Below are 18,535 nucleotides of genomic sequence, written 5' to 3'. Positions count from 1 at the left end.
CTCTTCCTTGTATACAGTACTCTACTCTAATTTTGGCAGTCGGAAATGCTTTGGCTTCTGGTGGACCACTTGAGTCACTCCATCTGAAATAGCTTTCAAGTGAGAGATGTTGAATTGGCTTTCATTGAAGAAAGCGTGCAGTGGATTCTGTCATTAAAGTTGGCTTTGATTGGGAGATTTTAGTAACTCACCAGGGCTGCATCCAAGAAAATAACTGGTGGGTTCTGATAATTCAAAGTGTGACATTCCTCCAGGGGCTATTTCTTCTGAACGTGGATTGCAATAATATGTAACATGGATTATACTACAATACGCAGAAGCTCTGTCAGATGAATCACTTGTGAATATGGGGTGTCGTCTCCTTCTGTGTGTGGACTTCAGAACTGCTCATAGGATATCTTATGCTCTAAGGGTAAATTGATGGTGCAAGGGATTATTTAACACTTTTTTTTTTTCCCAGTCTATTATGAATAAATCCAGTTAGGTGTAGGGAAGGCAAGGTGTTCTTGCTGCATAATGGGTACGTTGTGTGGCACACATGCCAAGAAAGACTCTTGCTTTTGTGATCTGATCTGGCGTGTGTTGTATCCACTTAAAAATATTCCCCGGAAACAATATTTATTCATTATAACCTTTGAGTTCCTAGATATTGTGCTGAAAATGAAAAATACCACAAGACTTGTCCCTGTCACTCACAATGTCTCCAGCTGTGTCTCCACAGTGTCTCCAACATTTTACACCATGTTCTTTTTGATTTATTTAAAAAAAAAAGGGAGGGGGAGGGGGAGAAGAGAGAAGATCTAACAGCTGTTTATATTTGAATTTTCTTGGAGATTAACCACTCATGACTTCTGGATGGACACCAAATATATGCCCAAGCATGGTTCTGTCAACATATAGGGTAATCCAGAGCCCACTGAAGTCAGAAGAAAGATCTCCTTTGACTACAGGTCCCTATGCAGAAAATAGCAGGTATCTGTATGAATGGCTGACCCTTAGGTACACAAGTGGTTACTAAGCCATATATTGATGTGGCATTATGTGCTCCATGGTTACTGCACAGCACTTCATCAAACACTTTGCAGAGTCTGTGCCTATGATCAACATACCTAAAAGCCAGACATTCGCAGTCTGTTCCTGAATCTCTCTTTTTAGCTAGTGTCTGAGAGAAGTATTCTCTACTAAATGGTATGTTGGGGGATTTAATCATTGGAAGGAACAGAAAGTCTGACTTAAAGAGCAGCAGTTCACCGATTTGGAAGAGATTTGCCAGCTCTCAGAAAGATAAAGTGCCATACCAAGTTGCATGTGGCATGCTGCAAACCTTTCAAAAACTTTCATCCCAGTGAAGAGAAATCTTCTCATCTTGTTGTTGGCTGCATTACTAGCCACTGCATCGTACACTAATGCTCCATGTTGATAAATTCAAAAGTCGTTTTTTGCATGTGCTCAGCATCAAAAGAAAATAAGTTTGCCAGGCAGCCTACTCTGTCTCCAGTTTGCAGCCCACATCAGGAGCAAATATTACTTTCACCACAACTAGCTTGAATATTTTACTTTTTTTTTTTAAATTAACAACGTGCAAGTGGGAACAGCGCAATGATTAGCGAAGAACTTTGATTAAAAATGTGAAATAAGTGTCTTCCCACCCCCATTCATTTCTCGTGAGCACGACCTACTGCAGTTTCCTCAGCAGGAGGGCTAAGTTCGGGCACATTACAGAGCTTCCCAGATTAATACATAGATTTATTTTTGGAGCACTTTCACCTCATTGACTACAGCAAAAAGCCTTGTTGTAAGATCAGAGATCTGCTGTGCTACTCATATGATCCTTTTGTTTACATTTTTTTTTTTCTGTTCAGGTCCTAAATGAGGACATTCTTAGAACTACTTTCTTGGTGGTGTGTGGTTTTGGGTTGGTTTTTCCCCTCCTTCTTCCCCTGGAATCCCATGCGGATGTTGGCTAGCAGATAGTCACCATTATAACTTGCATGATATACTGTAGCTTGGTGAGAGCTCAGAGCAGAGGAGTGATTTGCAGTGTAAAGATTTTGAACCTATGTGCAGTGGTTTCAGTCAGGACTGGTCCTAGACTTTGCAAGGGCCATAGGCAGGAGCTCTATCCAGCTCCCCTGTAGACATCTGTAATCAGCAGGTGGCTTGAGTAAGCCCTTACAGGACTCTTAGATGGCCAAGGGCTCATGAGGTTCCATAAGCACCTCAGTGTGCAAGCTCTAGAACAAATGAAGTCTTAGCCTCGTGTAATTTTACGAAGTTGCAAATTGGGGGGGATGGGGAAGAGTATTGGACACCCAGACTAGGTACAGCACTCAGAACATGGAATGCCTCGTTTTATCACAACTTCCTGAGTTTGGTTTGCAGTCAGTGGGTGGGACCACTCAACTTGTGTTTCATGTGATATTTGCCTTCATCAGTGTGTCCATGTTCGTGCTGTTTGTTATCAAGCAGTGAACAGAGGTGAATACTTAGTGAACCCATGCTTTTGACAGGTTATATAGGGTTGGTTTTTTTTTTTTTTTAAATCTGTGTTCTGACTTAGGCCAATCCACCTGATTTAAAGAATTGTCTCTAACCATTACCTACTTATGTGTCTTGAGATTAACTGGCTATATGGTATTGTATAGCTACATTTATGAGACTCCTGAACATGCTGATACAATTATTTGTCTAAGCAGTGGTCTAACATCTGGTCTCTGCCTGGACAGCTTGCTTTCAACAGTATATTATTATTATTATTTATTATTATTATTATTGTGACAATGTGGTAGTCAAATCTTGAAATGTGACTTGCTTATTTAGCTAAGATGCAATTTCTATCCCAGAAATATTGACTTTAAAAATACATCTGAAAAGAAGACAGGGAGGTCAGCTTTGTCTGGTGTGGCTACTACTGAACTCTAGACACTGCAACTTGAGTCCGCCACTGGGTGTGGTAATTATAGTTGTTGTTTGTCATGTTTCTGACTTGGGCTAAATGGATGCTGCCCAGGTGAGGGAAAGCTGAAATTAGGGTTAGACTAAATTAACATCTACGGTCTTGCACTAGAGATCTTGGTGTTCACTATCAAAGTGTTGTTAGCTGCTCTGTCCAATACATAGTTACATACAGGAGGCTGAGATGGTTTAAGACAGAAGCCTGTGATCTGAATTTTATTCTAGAGAAGAACTTGCACATATGGGTGTGAATATACGCTTCTTGAGCTAGCACAGTGTTTACACAAGGGCCGTTATAAGACAACTTCTGTGCCCTGTGCTCCCACAGCCTGTGCTGATACAGACAGATCAATGAAGAAAAACTCCTACATCAGTAAATGAAGTGTCACGGAACCTGCCACTGACATTATTAAAATATGTGATGAAAAAAGACTCTCTGAATGAAACCAATAGCATTGGAAAATGATGTCACCATGTATGCTAGTGCCAGGTGCACTGTAAGAATCCAAAAATATGCCTCCTACACTGTATGCTGATGAAAGGGAGTGGGAGTGAGAGGATACATTGGATTTAAAGCTTAATTGGATAGCGGTAGGAACAGCTACTACCTTTTAGACTCCTTATAAAAATCTATTTGTAAGTATTTGGAAAGGAGCTCTCTATTGTGACTCATAGAAGGAGATGGATCCAGATCAGTCTCTTCAGTCTTACATCCTAAAAATGCCCTCCCTTCCCAGCGGAGGCTGTACTTGTATCTGAAGGAAGAGCATCGGTCATTTTAATCTAGTTTGTCTTGATTTCTTTTAAGAATTTTTAATTTTCTCTTAAATATAGAAGGAATGCTTTGTACTTAGCAAAAATGGAAAACCGAGCTGATAGGTTTTTGGGTTGAATTTAGTGCTTTCATGAGCCTCTTAAATAGGGGCCAGACCCTGGCACATCTGGCAGCATGGCAATTAATTCAGTAGATCAATTAACAAATACATTTGCTCTGAGGGAAAATCTTTTAGACCTACCTCATACTTGGCTCACAGGTAGTGTATATGGTTTTCTGTATACTAAATACATTGTTTGTTAACTTTTGCTACCTGCTTTCTTCTTGAAAGAAAGAAGCTTCCTCTTTTTTGATAGTTTTAGGAGTTTCTCTAGGACTCAGATTTTTATTTACTGTATACAGTAAATTGCGGTTGTCAAGTTTTGAATATATGCATTTTCTGTACTTAAAGAAAAGGAAACCATGTTTCAGGATAGGATAGCAACATCCCCCTCCTTATGAGTATCAAGCATCTGTGTTTGCAATATATTTGATACTGCATTGATGATGCAAGTGTTGCAGGCTGGATAAAAAGTAGACACCATTGGGTTATAAGGCGTTATGAGGATGGATTAAAAAATTTAATTTAATTTCTATCATCTCACAGCATGGAAACAATGATGGCAAATCAGTGTATATGCCGCTGATAAAGAGGGAATATTTAAAGTAACACTGGAGCTCTAGTTCGATGGTTGACAGTAAAGATCTTAATCTGCGGCGCCTGTTTCTGACAGCTAATTGGTTTTTCTGCAGATCTCGGTAATAACTAGATGCAAATGGCTATAAAAGCTATTTTGTGCCTGACCATCTTAATTTTGCTGAATATCCAAAACTGCAGATTAATGCTTTAAGAAAGGAAAGAAATAATCAGTCTGTTACAGTTCGGCTGCTGAGATACAGCAAATGTTCTCAGAGTAATTCATCAGTGCTTTGTTCTGGATATTTATTTAACTATAAAATCCAACTAAACTAAAGTATATGAACTTGAACTGATGTTCGATTATATTTCCTGATTAGTTTAAAGATATGAATCAAATATTATAATGCAGATAGCCTGTGTTACAGGATCACCTGTAATATTAATAATAATTGTGATACAGCATGGCCAGAGGGCAGCAGGAGAGCGTTAGAAGGGAGCCTTATTCCCTGTAGAGGGATGAAAGTTTGCTATAGATTAATTAAAGCACATGAAGCCAATTAGAGCACCTGAAGCTAGTCACCTGATAAAACCCCCCTGCTTCAATCAGACAAAGGAAGGAGTTGAAGCAGAGTGGATTGGTGTTGGAGCAGAAAGTAGTTTGGAGGGAAGAAGAGGAGAGTTTGAGAAGTGCTGCAGTGGGCTAAGAAGGTCAAGGTAAAGGGACACCTGGTTTGTGCAGAGGGAGGGCAGGAAGCCCCACAAGCTGAAGGGCAGGAGACGGAAATAGTCCAGGGGAAAGAACCACTAGTTCAAGCGGTATACTGCTATTCCTAGGGCCCCTGGGCTGGGACCCAGAGTAGAGGGTGGGCCCGGGTCCCTCCCTCTCCACTCCCCTCCTCTAGGACACTAGTGGGGCAGTTCAGAGGCGAGAAACAGTGCCCTGAACCCTCCCCAAGAAGAGACAGCACAAGACCCATCAAAGTAGTGCTGTTAATTTGCCATATGTGGTGTCGGCAGTGCGATCTACGCACTGGGGACTTAAACCAGGGTTAGCCAACACACTCGCATCCCTAAGATGGACGACGTGGTCAAGGCCCTAATACAAGCCACTGCAGCCCAGCAGGAGGCTAGCCGGGTCCAAGCAACCGCCCAACAGGAGATGACTCAGATGCAGCAGGAGACTAGTCGTCTGTTGATGAGTCAGGCTGCCCAGGACCGAGCCCTGCTGCAAGAGCTGATGAACCAAATGAAGGCCCTTATGGAGCTGAACCGCAACTGCTATGGGACCTGGACCATACAGGCCAGCCACTGCCTACAGAAAATGACACGGGAGGATGATGTGGAGGCATACCACCTGGCTTTTGAAAGAGCAGCCCTCCAGGAGGCCTGGCCACAAGATCAGTGGTCTGGTATCCACGCCCTGTTCCTGTGTGAGGAGGACCAGAAGGTCTACTATGTTATGGCAGTGGAGACTGCAGCAGATTACTCTCAGCTGAAGGCAGAGATCCTAGCCAAATCCAGAGTAACGAAGGCGTTGCGAGCCAAGAGGTTCCATGAGTGGCAGTATACGGAGGACAAGACACCCCGATGGCAATTGTTTGACTTGATTCACCTGACCTGGAAATGGCTGCGCCATGAGGCCCTCGGCTCTGAGAAGATGATGGAGTTCCTGGTACTGGACCAGTGTATGAGGGGGCTACCACCAGACCTCCAAGCTTGGGTTGGCCAGAATGACCCCTCCACCTATGATGAGTTGGTGTCCCTCGTGGAAAGACAGCTGGCAGTCCACAAACTGTTCCAGACCCCAGGGGGTGAGACACGGCCAATCAGGAAGCCAGTCCCAAACCTAAGGCCCTGGACTGTTGAGAACTCCCAGGAGAACCATAGCTGGGAGGAAAGACATGGAGAAATGGCTCAAGGTCAAGAAGGGATCTGGGGGTTTGGGAAGAGAGGCCTGGGGTAGGGGGGGCCGGCCAAATAACCCCAGGCAGATGGCGGCAACCAGAATAAGGGGGTGGTGTTATGAGTTTGGGGAATTGGGGCATATAGCAGCCCAATGCCCCAACAAGGAAGAGCCTATGCAATGTAATCTGGGGGATCACAGGGAGCAATGTGGCCTAATGGGCCTGGTAGGCATTGCAATTACCTTGCATGGGTATATAAGACCAGTAAAAATTAATAGAATCGAAACCATAGCATTAGTAGATTCCGGGAGTGCTGTCATGCTGGTCTCAGGAAAGTTGGTGGGGCAAGGCCAACTAACCTGGGCCAAAAACACAGGGGTAACGTTGGAGAGCTTACTCCCTCCCAATAGAGCCAGGGGAGGGTAGCAACCCCCGGGCTGAGACGGAGGCACCTACAGATAGCCTCTGCCCAGTGTTTGCTGAATTTGCCCCAGAGTTATACTGATCCCCCAGAAAACCCCAAAAGTCTAGGTGGGAAAGGAGGGCAGATAAAAGATTAGGGACCAGGATTCTAGCAGAGAACCAGAAAACCTCCCTTGTTGGTAGGCAAATGTGTTCAGAAGGCCAGGAGATAATTCAGGCCAGTGAGGACTCGGAGGCGGTTCCTAGCCCAAGTAGGGGCAACCCAAGGGGCGGAGTAGAAACAGGCCCCCTGGAATTAGGTCAGATTGATACCTCATGTGAGAATTTCAGGCAGGACCAAGCCAATGACCCGCTATATGCGAATGTGAGGGAGGAGGTGGTAGAAGTAAATGGCGTACCCGTGGAAGGAAAGACCAAAGGCCCAAGGCCATATTATGTGCTCAAATGCAATCTGTTGTACAGGATAGCACAAATACGAGGGGAAGAAGTAGAGCAACTCTTAGTCCCATGGAAACACACAAGGGCAGTACTAGAGTTTAGCACACAGTCGTCTACTCCTAGATGTCCCCCAAATAGATAAGATGCTGGATAGAGTCCTAAGAAGGTTTTATTGGCCAGGAATACATGCAGAGGTCCAGCACTATTGTGCCTCCTGCCCTGAATGCCAGTTGCATAGCCCCCCGACCTCACTTGCGGGTCCCGTTAGTACCTTTGCCTATTATTGAAGTCCCTTTCGAGAGGATAACAATGGACATAGTGGGCCCACTGGAAAGATTGGCATGGGGCCACTGAAACGTACTAGTCCTTCACTACCCCACACGGTATCCAGAAGCCATTCCTTTAAGAAACCCCACATCCAAGGCAATAGCAAAAGAACTACTCCAGGTTTTTGCCAGAGTGGACATCTCTAAGGAGATCCTGACAGACCAAGGAACCCCGTTCATGTCAAAATTAATGAGACTTATGTATCCTACTCTGCATCCAGGCCATACGGACCTCTGTCTACCATCCACAAACAGATGGACTGGTAGAGTGGTTTAACCATACCCTTAAAAGTCTGATCTGGAAGGTGGTAGTACAGGACAGAAAAGATTGGGATACCTTTTTACTGTATCTAACGTTTGCTATACGGGAAGTCCCCCAGGCGTCTACTGGTTTCTCTCCGTTTGAACTATTATACGGATGCCACCCTCGCGGAGTATTAGATATTGCCAAGGAAGATTGGGAAGAACAATCCAACCCAGAAAAGAATGTCATTGAGCACGTGACACAGATGAGAGAGCGAATAACTCGAGTAACCCCTATAGTACAAGAACATTTGGAAAAAGCACAAGAGGCCCAGCGGACGTATTACAACTGTCGGGCGAAAGTACAGAGATTTAAGCCGGGAGAATGGGTAATGGTGCTAGTACCAACAGCAGAAAGCAAACTCCTAGCCAGCTGGCATGGACCATATGAGATAGTGGAAGCTACTGGGGAGGTAGACTATAAGGTCAGACAACCAGACCACCAAAGGCCAGAGCAAATCTACCACATCAACTTACTGAAGCTTTGGTGTGACCGAGAGACATGCCTGGTCATTCGGGGAGCTCCACCCCAGACAGACGACCCACAGGGGCAGGTGAAGACATCTTCTGAGTTAACTCCAGAACAACGAACAGAGGTCATTGATATGATCCAACGGAACCAGGATGTGTTCTGTACACAGCCGGCCGTACGACACTGGTCCAACATCATATTGTCACCAGTCCCAGAGTAAGGGTGACAATAAGACCGTACCGAATATCGGAAGCTAAAAGAGAAGAAATTAGGATAGAAGTGAAGAAGATGCTGGAACTCGGGGTTATTGAAGAATCCCACAGCCAGTGGTCCAGCCCTATCGTCCTAATCCCCAAGCCTGACGGCACCCTGAGGTTTTGCAATGACTTCCGGAAGTTGAATGAAGTATCCCAATTAGATGCCTATCCGATACCACGCATTGACGAGCTAGCTTGTCAGTTAGGCAAGGCCCGATACCTAACCACTCTAGACCTGACCAAAGGATATTGGCAAATTCCCCTGGCTGAGAATGCCAAGGAAAAGACTGCCTTCTCTACATCCAATGGCCTGTTCCAATACACTGTCCTCCCTTTTTGGACTCCCTGGGTCCCCTGCAACATTCCAATGACTTGTGGACAAATTGCTGCGACTCCATGCCAAGTATGCCACTGTTTATCTAGACGACATAGTCATCCATAGCCCTGACTGGGAAACGCACCTTGGAAAAGTAGAAGCAGTGCTAGACGCCCTGTGGAAGGCCGGCCTCACTGCCAACCCTCTCAAATGCGTGATGGCCTAGCCGAGGCCAGATACTTCGGGTATGTAGTAGGGAGAGGTCTGGTGAAACCCCCGTGGAACAAAGTGGAGGCAATACAAGGTTGGCCTCGACCAATCCGCAGAAGCAAGTCGGATCATTTCTAGGGATAGTAGGATACTATCGGAGGTTCATCCCTCATTTTGCCACAAGAGCAGGGCCATTGATGGATTTGATAAAGGCTCGAGGTCCCGAGATAGTAAAATGGACTGATGTGGCAGAAAGAACATTTTGCAGATTTAAGGACAGCCCTTTGCTGATATCCAGTACTCATAGCCCCAGACTTCAAGAAGGAATTCATCCTACAAAAAGATGCCTCGGAGGTAGGGCCAGAAGCCGTCCTTTTGCAGATGGTAAGGGTTGAGGAACAACTGATCTTGTACCTCAGCTGGAAACTCCTCCCCAGGGAACAAAAGTATGCCACCATTGAAATGGAATGTCTGGCAGTAAAATGAGCTATGGAGACTCTCCGCTACTACCTACTGACACAAGGGTAAACAAGCGGTTTACCCTTGTGACAGACCACGCCCCACTCCAGTGTATGCACAGAAACAAGGAGAAGAACGCAAGAGTGACTAAGTGGTTCCTATCCCTGCAGCCCTTCCATTTCCGGGTACAGCATAGGGCCGGAAGCCAACACGGCAACATTGATGGCCTATCACGACAGTGCTGCCTCTTGTCCCAAGTAGCCCAACCCCATGATGTTGAGGGGGGTGGGAGGGATACGTGATACAGCATGGCCAGAGGCCAGCAGGAGTGTTAGAAGGGAGCCTTATTCCCTGTAGAGGGAAGAAAGTTTTTGTTATCAATTAAAGTATCTGAAGCCAATTAGAGCACCTGAAGCCAGTCACCTGATAAAACCCGCTGCTTCAATCAGACAAGGGAAGGAGTTGAAGCAGAGTGGATTGGTGTTGGAGCGGAGAGCAGTTTGGAGGGAAGGAGAGGAGAGTTTGGAGAAGTGCTGTGGTGGTCTAAGACCAAGACCCTAGGTAAAAGGACACCTGGTTTGTGGAGAGGGAGGACAGGAAGCCCCACAAGCTGAAGGGCAGGAGAGGGAAGTAATCCAGGGGAAGGAACCACTAGTTTAAGCGGTTTACCGCTATCACTAGGGCCCCTGGGCTGGGACCCGGAGTAAAGGTGGGCCCAGGTCCCTCCCTTTCCACTCCCCTTCTCTAGGACACTAGTGGGGCAGTTAATATCCCAGTTCAGGGGCGAGAAGCGGTGCGCTGAACTCTCCCCAAGAAGACAGAGCGTGAGACCCATCAAAGTAGTGCCAGCAATCTTCCACATAATAAAACATTCCTGCTTATGTCCAAAAGGGACACTTCAGAATAACTAACATACGGAAGGGCTGACCCTGCAATCCTAACGCTAGCAAAGTTCACACTGAATTAAATAAAACCAGGGAACTTACAAAATTAGCAAAAGACAGCTAGTGACTTTTGGCTGTCTTTAATAATTCAAGCTGGATTCTGTCCTTGCCTCACCTGAAGAACATTGGAAGTTTCCCTGACTTACAGGGTAAGGTCAGGAATGTTTAATTTATTCCTCCAGGGTTTCTTAAATTCTCCTTGTGATTTTAAAATATTCTTTAGATATGTGTCAGCTTTTAGTGATTAGAGCTTGGCTGTGTGCATGGAGAACAGCAGAGAGGTTTTCATGAACTTAGTATAATGTCCCCTGCAATACCCATCTGGAAGTGCATCTGATGTGCAGGTCCCTTTCTTTTTCTTTTTTTATTTTATTTTTATTTTATTTTATTTAAAACAACTTTTTTTGCTATTGGAAGAATGTGCAGCATTGTATTTGAGACTAAACCTATTTTTCTTCAATTACATGCTTAGAATGGAATCTTTAAATTTAAGAAATGAAAACAAGGCAAATCTTCCAAAAGATGAAAGTTGAACTGTATATAATTGGACTTCATTATATGTACGTTGGAAATAATGAAATGTGTCTTCAGAGTATGTCCATTGCATATGCTCATATGGCTTCTGAAAATTCTTGGAGAGAAGATGACAGCATAAAGATCCATTATTAATACAGATGTGCTAATTGATCTCTTCCTTAAGAAACAATCTTATTGTGAACGCAGCCCTTTTTCTATTTGCAAATAGCTTGCAGACTGAAATGGATTTCTGCAAATGTTAGTACTATTTGTGTAATAGTTTGGACAAAAAGAAAAGGAGTACTTGTGGCACCTTAGAGACTAACAAATTTATTAGAGCATAAGCTTTCGTGAGCTACAGCTCACTACTCCTTTTCTTTTTGCGAATACAGACTAACACGGCTGCTACTCTGAAACCTGTCAGTTTGGACAAAGAATTTGTAGCTTATTGGATATTAACCAGCTGATTTATTTATTTTCTAAAGCATGATTGGTCATCTGGGTCACATGATATTGTTTCTGCTCCTTGATTGTTTGACTGAGACTTTTCAAACTAGAATAATGAGTTATGAATATTTTTTTCATGCACAAATGTATACGCTTATGTGTGAATGGGTATTTGTATGAGAGAACAGCTCTCCCAAACAGTTGTGCAAACAAAATCCTATGCTTATAGAAGTTTGTGAATAGTAAATAATGAGGTGGCATGAACATGGCTGAATCAGTGATTTCAGATTCACAAACTAACATGCAATATTCTAGCACTTTTTTTTATTGCTGTATATGCATATACTTCTATTTCTGTTCTTTAAAGTTCCCCAGTTTTCATTAGTAGAATATATACGTTTACAAATATCTTCAATAGTCAATGTAATGTATTCATGCTATCAAAATGTCTCCTATTTCTTTCAGGCGCATACATACTTCTTCTACTTTGTATTTTCAGCTGAACTCCTTAGCAGTGAAAATTTTAGTCCCTGATGATTGCAACTGAAATGATACATGAGGTCAACAAAAATCTTTTCACCCAGTGAATAGGCAGGGCAGGCTTATAAACCAGCAAACTGCAGAGTTTTGCAAGATATTATGGATCCAAAAGCACAATGAATTATGTCGACAAGATTTAAAAAGCCAGGATTAAGAACGGCTGTAACATCTTCTACCACTGGGGTGATAGAACAGGTATCTGGTATTCTTCAGTTCCAAAACACTGCTATAAGAGTATACTGACCATCTGTTACAATATTGTGGTTTACAATCAGAATTGAATGATCTGATTACCCGCAGGATTTCCTTTAATTTACCAAATGGAGCTCTATGCTTTGTAATGCTCCTTGCTCTTGGCAAATAAATACTTTGCCAGTTTTCTGCAAACTAATTTATTGATGGGCAACTTTAACTAGACTTTTTCTGAATAAAGTAATTTGATTTCTGCTCTTGGGCAATTGATAAACACTGGGAAACTATAAATACTGAAGTATGTGAAAAGAAAAGGAGTACTTGTGGCACCTTAGAGACTAACACATTTATTTGAGCATAAGCTTTCGTGAGCTCAGCATCCGATGAAGTGAGCTGTAGCTCACGAAAGCTTATGCTCAAATAAATTTGTTAGTCTCTAAGGTGCCACAAGTACTCCTTTTCTTTTTGCGAATACAGACTAACACAGCTGCTACTCTGAAACCTGAAGTATGTCAATCATTGTTCACATAGAACATTGAATTAAATGAGGGAGGCTGGGTTTTCCATGTGTGTGGATGCAAACTCCATCTATTTTGCATAAGAGGACATTAGATGGAGTGGAGTGAATTGTTCGTCACTTGATCAGATAGGTGTAGTTATACAGCACCAGTCTGTATCGTGTAACTTTTGTGCAAACCATTCCTTTTAACAGGCTTTTATGTTTGAAATGGGTTAATTGAAGAAGGCTCCATTATTTGTCTCTGCTTTAATACAAAAATGTATTAATAGATGTTTTCCTTCAGCATGTTGACTTTTGATTATCTTGACTCTGGAAATTTATTCTTCACTAGTTGATCTCTCTCATCCAAGCTGACTGAGCTGTCTCTGTGGAATTCTGTTTCTTGTTTATATCAGGAGACTCTCAAATCTGGTGAAATTGCTGTAGCTTTCCAAAGTATAGGATGTGGCTGAATGCCTTGTATTTGCATTGTCAATTCCTTCAGTGAGATGCTTATAGGAGCAGCTCTGCAATGAGAGAAAACATTCTTATTGCATGTGTTCCCACTCTGTGTGCTGAAACTTGAATCATCTGGTGACTTTTTTAAAAAAATAAAAACATACTGTACTTTTTTTAAAAAGGAACCAAGTATTTTGAAGGGAGGTTTTTGGCTGGGGATAGCGGAGGTCCAACTTTCAACTTGATGGCAGAACACTGCATTGTATCAATTCCAAAATTTCCAGGGATGTTCTAGGCATTGATGGGTATAAGCCTATTGATTTTTGGTGTAAATCGGAATAATAGAAAAGTGTGACTCACCAAATAAATAAATCAGTGCTCCCAGAATGCCTTTGCTTCTCTTGCTTAGACATCAGAGGCAGGAGCTCAACTTTCTTCGTGGGAATATTGTCTGTAAGAGAAATAATAGACCCTTACAGGGAGGGCGTGTGGGAGCGGGAACAACAGAGTGGTGGAAGAAATGGGGACCCAGAAATGGAGTGAGGGGGGAGCAGTAGGGGCTAGAGGGATGGAGTAATAAAGGACCTGGAAGGGGCAGGGGGAGTGGGTGGTTTGGGAGTGGGGGAGCAAACCTGGTACCCACAAAGGAATGGAAGGTGGGGAGTGGAGGTGAGAGAAACAGGAACCCAGAAGGTGGGGTATTGAGTGGGTTAATGTAGAAGCGGAGATGCATAATGGGGGAAGCAGTGGTATGGAGGAAACACAGAGGACCCTGGTATTGGGGTGAGGGGAGAGAATGGGAGGCATACAGAGACCCAATTGTGCTGGGAGACAGTGTGGAACGGGGGTAATGCGGGAGGGGAGCACACAGAGTCCCTGGCATAACAGGGCAAAGGTATGGGGGGGGGGAGGGGAGAACGGAGGACAGGTGAAACACAGAGCTCCTGGCTTGTCAGAGGTGACATGGTGGAAATATGACCCCTGGCATGGGGAATGGGTTGGGAGGAGTTGCAGGGAATCCCTGAAATAGAAGGGCATGGGAGGCTAGCTCACAGGAAGCTGTGGCAGGGGGAATGGAGGGGTGCAAGTAGCCACTTGTGGCTGTAATGTCCCCAGCCTACAGAAGCTGCAACATGCATGCCCCCCTGGTATTTTTTTATTTTTGCTTTTCTTATCCTTTTTCTCCCCTCCTTAGGAACAACACTTCAGCTAGGAGTGAGTGTTGGTTAAAGCAGATAGCTCTCAAACATAGGTAGGCCAGCCTCTCCCTCCATTGTTGATGATGATGACTATCTTGTGTGCAGATTTGAGTGTCATTGCTATCTCTTTCTCAGTTAAGTTTTGTGTGCTTGTTCTGTATTCTACCATGGAGCTTGAGGTGCTAGAAGCCTAGTGGGGTGGTACAGCAGAGGTCTTACTCTGAAAAAGGTTGGAAATCACTGGATTAAAGGACAGTTTCCTTCCTTTCCTTAGAGAATTACTTGCACAGTTGTATGGGGCATTCAGTCACCTCCCCTTCTAGAAGAATCCTGTTAATTGTTTTTATGAATCTGGATCAAGAGAACAGAGTGGATTTTGAGAGGGAAAACCAGCAGTCATGAAAAGATGTGATGTGGTTTGGAGAGATCGTGGTAGCACGAGGCTAGGTACTGACTTCTTGAGCCTAGTGGGAATATGCCCACGACCCCTTCTGAGACATCATTGGCTACCAGTGCAGGAGCAGAATGTTTGGGGTTTTTTTTCTTGTTTCTGTTTTCATATCTGCACGGACACACAGTCTTCAGTGAAATTCAGTAATACTTTTGTGGCATGGCAAGATAGACAAGTTTCACTGTTTATGTATATATGCTTTGTGCCTGTACACAAACTTAAAATAGAAGTATAAATGGGGCATTGTGCCATTTTAATGCATTTTCAAACAAAAAGACTAGAAGTCATACAAACCTCAATCTCTCTCAAAAACACCTCTCTTACAATGAGTAAGACAATTTTTTGTTTTACACTACCTTTTAATTTCCTAGCTTGCCACTCTACTTAACTATTTGAAATCTTGAATTCATCATTTACATATTAGTGGTTACTTCTTACTGAAATGGCTTTTGCCTTTTCCTGGCTGCTAACTGACAAAAAGGCAGATGTTGATTTGTTGATAGATGCCAATTTATTCTTTGTTGTTTTTTCTGCTTGTTCTCAGTGATTGTGTGAAGTTGAAAGCAGGGCTTGTGTTCAAGGTTCTTGTGATTTAATCTCTTCCTTCTCTGGGGACACCAGTACGTGATACACTCCTAGTGAATGATTGGAAACACAAAAATAACATAGGCAAACCATATGTAAAGCAAAGAATAGCACCTGAATTGTTTGGAGACCTGGGGGTGGGGGGGGGGGGAAGCTATTGGTAGTGCAGTTTGGCCGATATTGTATAAAGTAAAATAACAAAAGGAACATTAACAGATAAGGAAAAAATTGAAGTTTTAAGGATGTATTCATTTCCCCCCTTTTTACCTCCCACTTTTTCTTTTTCTACCACTTTTTTTTTCCATTCAGTTTTCTTCTTGCATTCGATCTCCACATCTTCATTCTCTCATGCGCCGTTCCGTCCCCGTCTTCCCCGCCCCCAATGTTGACTCCTCACATTCTTTCATGTTTCTCATCTGACCCCTATTCTCTTCTGGTCTCTCCCTCGTATTCCCATAATTGCTGCTGCTTCTTCTTCCGTGCTCTATTCCAATCTGTTGATGGTTATCCCACTGTCTGATTTAGCAAGCTGGACTGCAGAACTGTATTGCTGTTCTGCTTCGATTACTTGTCCCATATTAAAAACAAAATAAAAAGCAGTGGCTTTAGTAGATGGTATAAATCAGTAATGTTATTACGGATGCCAGCCATGGGCTCGGTGTAAGAAGGTTAATGAATTGGTGAAAACAAAAACACAGGACAGACACTCAAGCTTGTTTTGTTTTCTTCTATTCTGACAAACCTAAGGCCAGCTGCCTTATTTAACAGAACTAGAGTGAGATTTTGTTGGGAGCATTGATCTGCTAGTTCTTTCCAATGACTCCATGGCCACTTGGCCTTGTCTCATTGAATGCCATTGATGTGTGGGTCAAACAGCATGTGTTTAGATCCCTTCTGTGAATAAGAATTGGGAAGCCTTTTGTAACTGCTGCCAAAAATAACAAGGAACTGACAGAAGATAATAGCATGATTACTATATTTGTGCAACTCCTATTGTTGTTTGGGTTCCTGATCAGCATGATGGATGGAATGACTCCCCTTTTATAAAGGAAGAGAGCTTCCTACAAAAAATAAACATGAGAGAAATATTTTGTTCTCATGCCTTGTTGGTGAAGTCTGTAACCTCATGTTCCATTTGCTTGTCTTCCACTATAGCGAGGAAATAGTAATTTAGATTTGAATTTCTGTCCTCATTTCACCCCACCGGTGCTCCGCCATACGGTTTTTAAAGCTGTCTCCAGTTGTGAGGAATCTCATTAAGAATGAAAACTTGGCTTGAGATCAATGGAGTTGAATCATGGTTCAGTAGCATTTTAACAGAAGTTATGTGCTAGATATGTCAATTTCCTACAGTATCTTTGGGAGATGTTACTGTAATATCATTGTGGGCAAGAGACTGTATGTAATTGCATGGGGCAGGGTAACCGTAGCTTCTCCAGGAACAAAAACGTGTGTGTGTGTGTGTGTGGGGGGGCGAGATTAGGTAAATTCATTCAGGTTGTAACACCTCCAGAGAAGAACCACCACCTGGAGAGGCTTCCATGCATTTATGCTTCAAACTCTATTCTCTAGCGGTCAACCGACAAAGAAAGGATAAATAGCCTGAGTTTTTAAAATGAGTCATGGCCTCCTTTCTAATCCAGCAAATGGACAGGCCCTCCAGTACAAGGGAGACCCCAAACCTGGCAGAAGGATTGGAAAGACTTTCACCTACTGGGACCCCATACGACTGATGGGTGACCTCTAGTTAGCTGTTAGCTTGGGTATAGGAATGTTTGTTCTCGGTGTTTTTACCCAAGGAATAAATGTGCTTGTTTAGAAAGAGCTGTGTGGTAACTTGTAACTGCTGGCAATACGCTGTCCATAGCACTTGGGGAGAAAGCAAAGCACAGGTGCTGACCTTTTTAGGCTGGCTGTCTTGCTAGAGATACCGCAGTGTAATCCAGGGAGTTGTGCAGCCTTAAAATCTCTAATCAAGAGGGAGTGAGAGGTAGGTCTCTGCCCAAGAGATTAGTGGCTGTAAACTGGAAACTTTGGGTGCCCTTGGTGGACCACGAAGGGGGGAAATGGGTGCAGTTGCCCTGAACTGTGATAATATATGTATGTATACACTCAGCAGGGACTCCAGAAATGAATCAAAAAGTGCCATTCTATCTTAAGAACAGAGCAGCAGTCTGACGGCTCAAAATCAAATAAAGTGAATTCTGCTTGATGTGTGGTCTTGGGTACATTATCTGTGCAGTACCCATGGAATTAGCCATGGATTAATGGGTAATGGCAGCCAAGCAGTTTACTCCATAACTGACTCCTGTGCTAATGTGTGCCCGCAGAATTCATGTCAGCTGCAGTTTTCTTTGCTTCCCCGCAGAAAAATGACTTTCTGACGGGGAAGCCAAGGAAAGCTGCAAGAGTGGTCATGGGCCCTTCCCCAGCAGCACATGGGCATATTGTTTTGGGCTCCTGGAGCAGCCGGAGGAGAGGTAAATCAGTGGGGGAGGGCGGGGCTGGGGACGCCCCGGCCGGTGCTGGGTCAAACCCATCTAGGGCTGGGTCTGATCCAGCCATAATCTGCCCAATCCCCATGCATCAAGACCCCCCCCCATACCTAGAAGCCCCACTGAGCCTCATGCCTCCACAGCCAGAAGCTGCAACTAAGCCCTCTGCACCTGAACTCCCACCCCACTAAGTCTTACCCCCCACACACCTGGCCCTCCCCAGCCCCACCCAGGACTGGACACGCCCTGACTGGTGGCTCCTACCCGGTGCTGGGCTCAGCTGCTAGTTCCAGCTAGGCTGCAGGGTGGATGAGGAGCTTACTTCCCCAGGTTTCAGTAGTAGGTCAAATTTATGTTCATAAATGGGCAATTACAATTCCTCTTGTTTGTTACCCAGGCTCTTAGCATAGGTGTATACGTAACTAAATAATTTATTCTTTGCATCCATAGGTGCCTCAGTTACCGTTTTCCCCCCTCCCCATTGTGATTTGGCTCTAAATGAGTGTTCATTTGTTTCCCCCTTCTCGGCCTCCTCTTTTGTTATCAGTCCATGTTATTAGTTTGGGGTCCAGTGTTGCAACCTTTCCCATATATGAACCACCTCTACTTTCTCAAGCGACTGCGTGTCTAAAGACTGTCTGCTGGCATAAGTAAGGGTTGCAAGATAACCCCTTTATTGTATATTTCAAGG

General features: G+C 43.8%; 1 protein-coding gene across 15 annotated transcripts in view; it reads left to right on the top strand.

Moving 5' to 3' along the window:
* ARVCF (ARVCF delta catenin family member) overlaps nt 1-18,535 on the top strand; it is a 505,185-nt gene that overhangs the window by 331,168 nt on the left and 155,482 nt on the right. The window lies entirely within an intron of this gene.

This window comes from Dermochelys coriacea, chromosome 15, assembly GCF_009764565.3.
Source record: "Dermochelys coriacea isolate rDerCor1 chromosome 15, rDerCor1.pri.v4, whole genome shotgun sequence".
Taxonomy (NCBI): Eukaryota; Metazoa; Chordata; order Testudines; family Dermochelyidae; genus Dermochelys; species Dermochelys coriacea.
This window is presented reverse-complemented; position numbering and strand designations above follow the sequence as displayed.